At 45.7% G+C, this 11,667-nt stretch overlaps 1 pseudogene; it reads left to right on the forward strand.

Moving 5' to 3' along the window:
- Positions 1 to 424: 424 nt before the first annotated feature.
- Positions 425 to 1,490, forward strand: LOC127546344 (immunoglobulin kappa variable 3-11-like; annotated as a pseudogene).
- Positions 1,491 to 11,667: the final 10,177 nt, after the last annotated feature.

Raw genomic sequence — 11,667 nt, forward strand, 5'->3', positions numbered from 1 at the left:
CCCTGCCCCCTGGAGTTCTCCCCTTCTCCAGCAGAGGGCGGCAGTGGGGCAGGCCCAGGAGCAGCATCAGGGAGGCACCTCCCAGGTCTCCAGGCTGGGAGCTCGGGCCTCTCTGCCTCCTCCCCAGGGCTGGGAGCTCCCTCAGGGTTAAGGGGAATCTAGTCCTGGGGGAGAGAGAGAAGCTGCCTTCATTTGTCCAGAACCAGCTGCACCATCATCCTGAGGTACTAGATGTGACCTTGCCCTTGGTCCTGAGTCTCCCCCTGGGGACAGAGCAGAGGGGGCCCCTCCCCCAGAGCCAGGCTCAGCCAGGGGGACTCCCTGGGGCTCCCGGGGTCCCTGAGGGGAGGCTCCTCCCACACCTGGGGCTCTTTTGCATCTGGAGCCCAAGGGAGCCGCAGGGAGCCCTGCCCAGGACATAAAAGCTTCCTCCCTCCTTCCTGCCCCTCAGGGCTCTGGCTGCTCTCTGCTCAGTCTCTGAAGGCCAGGATGAGCTCCCCATGGCAGCTGCTCTGGCTCCTGGTGCTCTGGGCTCAGGGTAAGGCCCAGGAGGGCAGGGAAGGGGTGGGAAGGTCCCAGGTTTTCAGGGATGTAAAAGTGACGGCTCCTTGGTACAATGGGGGCACACGCTGGGGCACAAGACGGGCACATGGAGGCTGGGAAACGTGACCAAAGCCCTGATTGTAAACCTTGTGCGGTCTGTGGAAAAGGTGGTTTCTGTCTCATGTTGACGCCCAATACAACAACTTGTCGGTCATTTGGGATTTCTGGCGTCTCTGAAATATGGTCTCCTTCATGTTCTTTAAATTGAACATTCCCACAGTTCTGTCTTCCTCTAATTCTGTTACTTCCCCAGATTCCCAAGGAGCCATTGTGCTGACCAGTCTCCAGCCTCCTTGTCCGCATCTCCAGGAGAGAGAGTCACCATTAGCTGCAAGGCCAGTGAAAGTGTATATAGCAATTTGCACTGGTACCAGCAGAAACCTGGCCAAGCCCCCAGACTCTTCATCTATGATGCTAACAACCTGGCTTCCGGGGTCCCTGCCCGGTTCAGTGGCAGTGGGTCTGGGACAGATTACACCCTCACCATCAGCAGCCTGGAGCCTGAGGATGCTGCACATTATTACTGTCAGCAGGGTTATGACTGGCCTCCCACGGTGCTTCAGGCCCGAACAAAAACCTCCCCAGTGCATCCAGGGGTCTCAGCTCAGAGCAGCAGGTGCCTCCTCGGGGTCCCCAGGGCAGAGCAGCCCCTGCTCTCTGGGCAGGCTCTCACCTCCCGGGGCTTCCCCTTTCTGGTCCCCCGGGTCCCCTCCTTTCTAAGTTGTGATCACGAGCCCTGTCTGAAGGGCAAGGCAGAGGGGAGGCAGCACAAACCAGGCGCAACAGGGGGAAAACCTAACAATGAAATGCTGATATTTCAGGTCTATTTGTTACATTTTGCCTCAACAGAAAGTGTTTCTCTTATGAGGAGCCCAAGTTCCCGTTGAGGAGGCTTTCCTCTAGGTCTCTGTAGCAATGACAGAAACTTGCTGCTGTTCTTCAGCCATGTCTGAGTGTCTGTGGCCCCCTGGGGCTTTTCCTGGCAGAAATATTAAAGCGGCTGGTGTCCTTTTAAGACACTCTATTTCCTATTGATATGTGATCCTTTTCAGAATCTCAGCCATTCTTGAGGAAGCCATATCCCCCCCAGACACGTTATCTTTGCAGGATGCAGGGCCTTGGATGCAATGAGGAATCCTGCCACAAAGCCCCACTTTGAAATGCTGTTAATTCTAACAGGAGATCCGAGCTGCCCCAGCCCCTTCTAAGGCCAACATAACAGCTTCCTTCAGTGAAGGTCTTTGCAGATGGATCTCGGCAGCTCCTTTGCTTCCAGGACCTTCTGTCCCCTGAGAACTGCCTTCTCTCAGTGCCAAACTCCATTTCCCATAGATCTGCACTGCAGAAGTCAGTCTCTGGGGAACTGAATTCTGTCCAACAATAAACTTCCGTTTTGCAACTAATATTCGGGAACCAGTGAATTTTTTCCCTCCTAAAACCCGCGGCGATTTAAAGGGGATTCTCAGCAGTTCTTACAGCCGCCAACCTCTAGGCCACCAGGAACCTAGAGCACCCAAAGCTCTAGAATCTAGGAATCCTCAGGCAGAGCTGACTGGGAGCAGGGGAGCCTGGAGCTCCTGCAGCTGGAGAAAGTGGCCACCAAGGAGGAGGGCCGGCCAGCCGGGTCAGGCTTTTCTCTGTAGACTCTGAGGGAATTGTAGGCTCTCTGCAGAGCTGAGACAAAACATCCAATTCTTTCTGCGAATTGCTTCATTTTCTGCTTCATGAGCCTGAGCCTGTGGCCAGAGCTGAGCGTGCTCCCTGTTTTTGGAGAGTGGTAAAACCCACCAGGATTCTGGGCTCTGGCAGCAGAATTTAGGTATAAATGACAAAACATATTAAATAAAAGCCCTACATTCTATTTCCTTAGCTATGGATTCAAAGGCCGTGATAGAAAACCTCCCGCCCTCGGGGAAGTTCACATTTATTTGGGGAAAAGGCAGGGGGTGTTTGCAGGATAATACTTAGAGGGGAAGAAGACACAGATGGGGAGGAGTGAGGGGGAGGAGCAGAGGCCTCAGCAGTGGGAGGAGCCTGAGCTGAGCTTCAGAGGAGGCTGAGGATCCTGCCTGGAGGGTGGGGAGGAGGGCCTGCCTGGGGCTCGGAGGGAGTCCCCTGGTAAAGACCTGGCGGTCAGGGATGGCTGGCTGTGTGCAGGGGAGGGAGCAGGCTGGCTTTGCTGGAGCAGAGAGGCCCCGGAGCTGGGGAACGTGTCCTGAGCCCGGGGAGCGCTGAAGGAGCCGCCTTGTGGAGAAGAATCAGGGTCGGGGAGGATTGTGTGATTTATCCCAGACACAAAAATAAATCTGGGGATGTTTGTGCAAGAGGGTGATGGGACCAGAATTAGTGAATATCCCTCTGGGACCCGAGTGGAAGAGGGAAGGCTGATCTGGTGCCTTAGGAAAATAAAGGGGTTTTGGTGCTTTTGTTCTTCTTAACAAGAAACAAATGCTATGGGTTCTGTAATACATTGGAAAGAGGGTGAGATTCTGTACTTTCTTCAAGTCCTTCTGATTCTGAAATTTCTTTATTTCCTAGGATGAGAGAGGTTCAGTCATGTGATCACAATCACCTGCTATAAAGCAGCAGAACTGCCCCTTAGCCAGGCCGGCCCCAAGGCTGACAGTCTTTCCCCAACTCTCCCTGGTGGGCTCAGGCCCGTTTCCCAAAAAGAGGCTCAGGGAGTCTCCCTCCTCCCTCATCTCCCTTTTAAAAGGAGAATACTTGGGGTTTTACCCCTGATTAATGAGGCAAAACCCGGACAAAGAGACTGAGAAGGAATTTGTTTTAACTTTTTCAAGGTAGGAACAAGAGGAGGGGCTGAAGAGCAGCGATGGGGTCAGGGTGAGTTCCGCTTTTCTAGGTAACTTGTAGATCATTCAAAAAGTTCCATCCCAACAGAGGAGGGTGAGACCTGGCCTCTCAGTCCCTCCCAAGGGAGTAAGAAAGTGACTGATGTGCAGGTCGGCGTCTGTGATGAAGATCAGGGAATACAAGAAGATGTCCGGCCTCTCCTTCTTTCACAGCCTCCCCCACACTGATGGATAAGAAGGGCTGGGAATCGGGGTCTCTGAGTCAGGGGAACATTCAGTCTCTCTCTGTGCCCGTTTCCTCTCCCAGCAGAGGCAGACAGAGGCACAGATGGCACAGAAGGTACAGAGAGAGGGCACAGGGGTGGGAGACAGGGAGAGCAGCACATGCAATGACACATACATACATGTAACACATACACACGTGTCTATGTACACACACATATAACTACATGAGGCCCCGACAGACAGAGGTGACCTGAGAATCAAGAAACCCGGGTCGGGCCTGATTTTGGCCCAACGATGTCTGAGCTCCTGATCTCCTGTTTGACCCCCGAGTGTGAAGAAAACTTCTCGGGAAAATCAACCTGAGAGAAGGTGCCCCATTGCATGGGCGGGGATTGTCCCTGGGAGCTCCTCTTACCTGATCTCATCAGGAGAAATCAGGGTCTGATTACCCCTTTATGATGTGTCCTCGAGAATGCAAAGAAGGAGCCTGAGCCTGGATTCAGGAAACCCGAGTTCAAATTCTGACTCAGAATGTAATAGATGTGCAATCCTGACCCTGTGACTTTGTCACTGACTGCCTCAGTCTCCTCATCAGTGAAATGGGAATAACACTCCCATCAGTTCTGTTCCCTAATAGCACCTATCTCCCAGTGCAATTACAATGATCCAATGGGACCTTGGAGCCGTTCAGTCCCTGATAGTGACATCCCCCTTCCCTCCTCCCCCTTCTCACCAGCTTTATTATCTATGACAATCTCCCTTAGAATGAGAGCCCCTGGCGGGGTCGATGGCTTCTGCTTCTCGTTTGCATCCCCAGGACAAGCATTCTGCTTCACACTTACCTTAGTCATCATTTCTCACGGATCCACTTGCTTTGGATTGACTGAGAGAGGAGAGACTGGGGCCTGGAGGATCAGACAGGGGCTCTCCCAGCCCCAGGAGAGGAGAGATTATCGGCCAACAGGGAGTGTCTCCTTGTCTCTGAGCCGGGAATCCCCTCCTCCGAAGCCCAGATTTGGCCAGAGATTCACCCAGGTCCCGGTTTCCAGAAAGAGTCACAGGCAGGGAAGGGGATGGATTCCAGTGAGGGTCCTCACCCCCCGGGCGCGTCTGGAAAAGGGGGAAAAGGGGGACAGGAGGAGACATCGTCTTGTTCCACAATGTGCAGGATCACAGGGATGAGTTCACACCTCCCTTGAAGCTCTTTGGGCCAGAGAGCACTATGGGAGAAAACCCATAATCCCTCTCTCTCGTATCCCACAATTCCTCCCTCTTGCATAAAAGAAACAGACAGAGGCTCTTGGAGGGATTTCACCGGAATGACATGAAGAGTGGTGCTGGCTCTGGAGGCTGAAGAAAGCAGAGGCAGAAGCAAAGGACAAAGCGGCAAGAGCTCTTGGAACCAAGCAGAGAGATAGGCCTCTAAGCTAACCGGGCTATATTGGAGATAATAAAAGACTTGAACGTTTATCACCTGGTTGCATTTGGGAAGAAGATCACCACAGTATGGGATAAAGAACCTGAAAAACATCCTCTGTCCATTGTAAGAGTTCCTAAAACTTGTACCAATACTTCCATTTCACAACACAAAATAGTATTCCACTATAATGTTACTTTTCCTCCCTTGTCCTTATGCAACATAAGGAGAAGAGCTTGATATGATACTTTGCTTGGTGGGGCAGGAACTGGTTTGGGTATAGTTAATCCCATAGATCTTGAGACCCTGGATAGCAGACTGCGTAGTGCTGGACAGGATGTATCTCAAGCCTTAACTGTTAATGCACCATGGTTACCCACAATGATCCTATCACACCAAAATACTTTAACCTACCAAGATCAATTTCTTTTTTTTTTCATATTTTTTCTTTTTTTAATAGTATATTATTTGCCCAAATAGTTTACTTTTTTAACATTCATTTTTGTAAAACTTGTAAACACACATATATTACACAAATACTTTGGGATTATAAAAAATAATCTTTTTTTAAATAACTTTTTATTGATAGAACCCATGCCAGGGTAATTTTTTACAGCATTATCCCTTGCATTCACTTTTGTTCCGATTTTTCCCCTCCCTCCCTCCACCCCCTCTCCCAGATGGCAAGCAGTCCTTTACATGTTGAATAGGTTATAGTATATCCTAGATACAATATATGTGTGCAGAACCGAACAGTTCTCTTGTTGCACAGGGAAAATTGAATTCAGAAAGTATAAATAACCCAGGAAGAAAAACAAAAATGCAAGCAGTTTATATTCATTTCCCAGTGTTCTTTCTTTGGGTGTAGCTGCTTCTGTCCATCTTTGATCAATTAAAGCTCTCTTTATCAAAGAGATCCACTTCCATCAGGATACATCCTCAAACAGTATCGTTGTTGAGGTATATAATGATCTCCTGGTTCTGCTCATTTCACTTAGCATCAGTTCATGTAAGTCTCACCGTCCTCTCTGTATTCATCCTGCTGGTCATTCCTTATAGAACAGTAATATTCCATAACATTCATATACCACAATTTACTCAACCATTCTCCAACTGATGGACATCCTTTCATTTTCCAGCTTCTAGCCACTACAAACAGGACTGCCACAAACATTCTTGCACATATGGGTCCCTTTCCCTTCTTTAGTATCTCTTTGGGGTATAAGCCCAGTAGAAACACTGCTGGATCAAAGGGTATGCACAGTTTGATAACTTTTTGAGCGTAGTCCAAGGTCAATTTCTACATGTATTCGGTGATATTACTTTAGCAAATTTATACCTGGCTAACAATGTTACCAGATTATTCAGTTGGACTAAATGTTCTCTCCAAAATATGTATACCTTGATGCAAAAGGAGAATGCTCAACGTCACCTACAAGAAGGAGACACACGTATATGGGATCAAATATTCCCCCAACATAACATGTGGAGAAAGCTTCAACCTGAGAATGCACAGCGCACCCCTCACTGGTGCACGGGAGCTATTGTATGTTACCAAGTGCATGATGGACTGTTATGTGTCAATTTCATGCTATTCCTTTTGTCCTCCATGATTATTTTGTAACCTCACATACAAAGTAACTACAGGTCGTAATAATGTAACTCACACCTGAGCTGACTGTGTACCCAACGATAAGGGCAGAATATGTGGGATGATGACCCGGCAGGTGCAGCCCTGCCTTCTCCCCCATTCTTCTAATCTTTGTGATCTAACTCTCTATCCTTTAAATAATTTTTCTATGCTCTATGAAGTTTCTGCCCAACATACATGTGTTGTATCTAATAATGCTACTGATCTAGCCTCTGTTTCTCAGACTCCTCCTTATTCTGGCTGTTTAACTAAACTGGCAGGGTGATGATTTCTATTTTTCCCCTGACACTGATGTGATACAGAATTTGACTTGGGCACCCAAATTGTTACCTCTTCCCCATACCTCTTTGTGTTTGCAACTTTTAATTAATATTCTGAATCAATCTCATGTCCTGAAGCGACTATTACAGTCTCATCAGCGCGCCTTGAATGAACATCGAATTCAGACTCATATAGTGGCAGGACAGCTGTTCGAGGCCTCACATTTAGTTACTTCTGATACTAATCATCATTGGTATGATTTTTTATTTAAATCTAAAAGTGATACCTCATATTTTAATTCCCATTATTTTTATTCTATTCCCATATTATTATTGTCAATCTTTTTATTATCCTTAGGTCTATGTAAATGTTATATGTATTCTCAAATGAAAAGTATTTATTCTCATTTCACCCCCCTAGTCATGGCCTCTTATGCTTCTCATGAACTTAAGGCCAAATGAATAAGAAATGCCTTCTTATTAGTAAGTTCATTTCAAACCATTTCAAGAATGTGACTCTCTCCATGGGAACCTAGCCTTTCTTTAACCCTATGAGACCGGGAATGTTCCACATGTTTTTGGCTTCACTTCCATAATGCCAGGCACTAGCCACTCCGTGGGTCACAATGGATGTCAGGGAGGGTTGGCCCCCTCCCTAACATCTACATTAATCAAGTCATGTCTTGGAAGCCCATCTGGCATTTCCTTCTCCTATACATAACTTTCTATATGTAAGCAAGTTGGCTCTGTGCCGACTTTGTTTTCAAGCACTATAAATTCAGTCCAGTTTTAATCATAGTTAGAACCTCACCCATGGAGATAATCTTTCTGCCTGATATCTCTCCCCATTCAGGACTCAAAGGCTATTTATTCGGGGTTCCCCAGACTGCTGCAACTTAAGAATTGCAACTTAGAGATGGCGCTCCTCCGGACTATTCTAATCTTAGTTCTCCTTTTTCTTTGTCTTTTATGTATTATTTACTGTATTGGTTGTTATTATAGGCAATCTATTCCATATATTGTATAAGTAAATTTTACTTTTGTTTTAACTGAATCAGAAAGTATCATTTATAGGAGATAATCCAAACCTTTCCTTAATTAACATAGCAGACCTTTTAGACTTAACCTCTCTATCATTTGAAACATAGATACTTTCTGAGCCTGGGGTAAGGAGACTACTGCCCTGTTAGGCTTTGTTCCAATAAAATGAAGATCTCTTCTAAATTGCCTCCCAAGGAAGAAGAAATGAGAAAGACTGAAGGAGAAAGCAAGAAGCAGAACTCCAATGGTCCCATCCCAAGAAGAGGCTGAAATGAGCATCTGGGGCTGAGGCTGTTGCAGCCAAGCTGGTTTTCATCAGGTGAACACCTGTTTCCTGGTCCCAGCATCCCATCTCCTAGAACTAGACAGTCCAAAGGCTGATACTGCTTAGCAGAGCAAAGAAGCTTGCTTGCCTAGAAATGTATTCAATAGAAGTTGTGTGTGTGTGTGTGTGTGTGTGTGTGTGTGTGTGTGTGTGTGTGATTGTCTACTGTTGTGGCTTCACACACACAATACCCACAGTCAGGGAAGGGTAATCTTACCTGGCATTCTCTGTACTGTATGTAGTTCTTCACAAAATTTATTCCACTGAATTTTTGGTCATGTTTCGCACATCAAGAATCCTGTGCAGGTCATGCAATGATCCAGCCTCCCTGTCTGTAGTCCCAGGACACAGAATCCCCATCAGTGGCAATGGCAGTTGTAACATTGGCAAGTTCCCTGGTACCAGCAGGAACTAGGACAGTCACTGATCAGGGAAATCTTTTATGTGCATTCTGGAGGTTTTGCTCACCTCAGTGACGATGGGCACATCCTCCACAACTAACAAACCCACTCATTTTATAGCGACCTTACACAATTTGGCAAATGATTTCATATGGCTGATCATATATTATCATATATCATATTTGCTCAAGAAAATGGTCACAATAAACTTTTAGGGTAACAACTAAGGAGATTTTAGAAGTCTAATTCTCAATCACTTTTTCCTTTTCTCCAAGTAAAAATTATTTTTTTTCTTTATGAATTGAGATGCCACACTTGGATGCTTCATTGTTTAACATACCAAAGAGGATCTCTAAAACCTGAATTGCTATTTTCAGAGCAATTTCACAGTATCCCATTTCAAAAGGATTCAATTTTCCAATGACACCATTTCCTCCTCCTCTCAGTAGTGTTCCTTATATAATGTTTTCCCAGAAATGATAATGTAAGAAAATATAGGAGCACAATAATGACATTCATAATATCTAGAATTCAAAATGTGAAATACTCTCTTGAGTATGATCTTAAGTAGACTGGAATGGATTAGATAGTAGGAAGGGGGATATTTTCAAAAGGTGATGACTTTTAATAGAGGTGATTTGTTCCACTGGCTGGTGCTCTCTGACAAAATTTGTTCCTCTGTGTATCTCTTCATCATTTTGGGTAAAGTGAATGTGCTTTTTCTTAGATCACTGTGTTCCATGATCTCTGACTACAGGAGAATCCTTGGAAAACTCTTGATGTGTAAAAAAGTGGGTTCTGATAATAGAGATTTAGTTCTGGATGAGCTATTCAATTTCGAAGTACTGAACTCTCACCTCTGTCATTTACTAAATTTGTTGTCTTAGAAAGGCAGATTACACTTTGATTTTTTTAGTTGTTTCATCTGCAAAAATCAGATCAAGTGATGGTGACTCAGTATCTCTTTAAATGGAGTAACTCTGCCTCCTTCATTTGTTCATCAAGCTACTTTCTGCCTCTCTCTGCAAAGAGAGGCTTTTTTTGGAGAAGGCAAGATAGCAATCTTCCGGGTAGCAGGCAGGGCCATAAAACTTGTGGAACTTCATGGTATTACATATCATTATTTACCCTTAGAAAGGAGCATATTCCCAAATATTTCTACTTTGGTATGGAGCCCAAATTGTCACCCCTAGTCCCTCATGTAATCATAATTCTGGTGAAAGTGAAATTTCTTTGTTTTTTTTTTTTTTAACTTAAAGAAATCATATAACCAGAGGGTCTCTCCTGTTTCTGTGTCCTTTGTCTCTCCCTCTCTGTCTATGTCTCTCTCTGTATCTCTCCCTTCAAACCTGAAGCAGTAGCAGAGCTAGAAAGCTGAGTAGGTCTGTGTCTTTGGGGAAAACTGTGCCATTGGCCACAGGGGAAAACAAATATTCCTGAGACTGATTGTGTAGTTCAACCCTCTATGGTAAGATATCCCTGGGAGGAGCTGTTATAAGTCTCTGAGTTTTAGAGACAAGAGAGCTCTGTAGCTGGAAGCCTAGAACCTCCCCCACCGTGGGACCAATTCACATGCCCTTCCCTGCTGCAAGGAGTCCTGGGTTCTGCCTTTGAAAGCATCAGCCCTGGACAGCACAGAGCATGAACATGTGCTGCCGGCTCAGCTCCTTTGTCTCCTCTGGCTCCCAAGGAAGGAAGTCAGCTCGTGCAGAGGGATCATGGGATCATTCTTGTGATTTCATTCTCCCTGCAGGGCATATTTGCCAGACTAGGAAATATTCATATTTAGGAGAATGTTTCTTTCTTTCTTTCTTTCTTTCTTTTCTTTTCTTTTCTTTTCTTTTCTTTTCTTTTCTTTTCTTTTCTTTTCTTTTCTTTTCTTTTTCTTTTCTTTCTTTCTTTCTTTCTTTCTTTCTTTCTTTCTTTCTTTTCTTTTCTTTTTTTTTTTTTCTTTTCTTTTCTTTTTTTTTTTTTTTCTTTTCTTTTCTTTTTTTTTTTGCTGAGGCAACTGGGATTAAGTAATTTGCCCAAGTTTACACAGCTAAGAGGTGTTAAGTGTCTGAGATTAGATTTGAACTCAGGTCCTCCTGTCCTGGTGCTCTCTCCACTCCGCCACCTAGCGGCCCCCAGGAGAATGTTCTTTATTTGCAGCCCCTTATATGACTTCAACTGCTTTTACTTGAAAGTCATTAAAGTCTGGCTAACTTTTGTTTTTTTTTTTTTCTTTTTCTGGGTAGATGCCAAAGGAGTCCTGGTGCTGACCCAGGCTGTGGCCCCCTGCCTGTGTCTCCAGGAGACAGAGTCACCTCTCAGCTGTGGTCCAGTGAGGGCTTGAATAACTCTTTATTCTGAAAGAATAAGTTTCTTACATTCCTAGGGCTTTTGGCCTCGTCTGGGGTCGCTGCTCACCTGAGGGGCAGTGGATCTGGGACAGACTTTTCTCTCCCCACGAGCAGCCTAAAGCCTGAGCATGCTGGGGATGCTTATTTTCTGTAGGATGATAGAAGGGTCCCACTGCATTACAGTCTTAAACCAAACCTTCCCAGGGCAGCTCAGGTGCTTCAGTCTGGGCCAATAGCTGCTTTGGCCAGAGTCAGCAGGACAGAGAACTCCTTCCTCTTTGTTCATACAGGCCTTAGCTGGGCTCAGCCCACTATGTCTCCTGTCATACTTTCTCATTTAAGCCCATCCAGCCTGACATTTCTAGCTTTACACAACAGAAAATTGGATGGATTGGATTTGTCTCTAAAGCTCAGACTTACAGCAGCTACTCCCAGGTTTATTTTATCATAGAGGGTTGAACTACACAGACTTCCGTCCTTAGACTCATGTTCACATGTCCTTGGACATGTGATCCAGGATGTTTAGGGAGAAAACATCTAGTAGAGTAACCATTTCTGATCCGCTAGAAGTGATTTACACTACAAGGGA

The sequence above is a fragment of the Antechinus flavipes genome, chromosome 2, assembly GCF_016432865.1.
Source record: "Antechinus flavipes isolate AdamAnt ecotype Samford, QLD, Australia chromosome 2, AdamAnt_v2, whole genome shotgun sequence".
Lineage (NCBI taxonomy): Eukaryota > Metazoa > Chordata > Mammalia > Dasyuromorphia > Dasyuridae > Antechinus > Antechinus flavipes.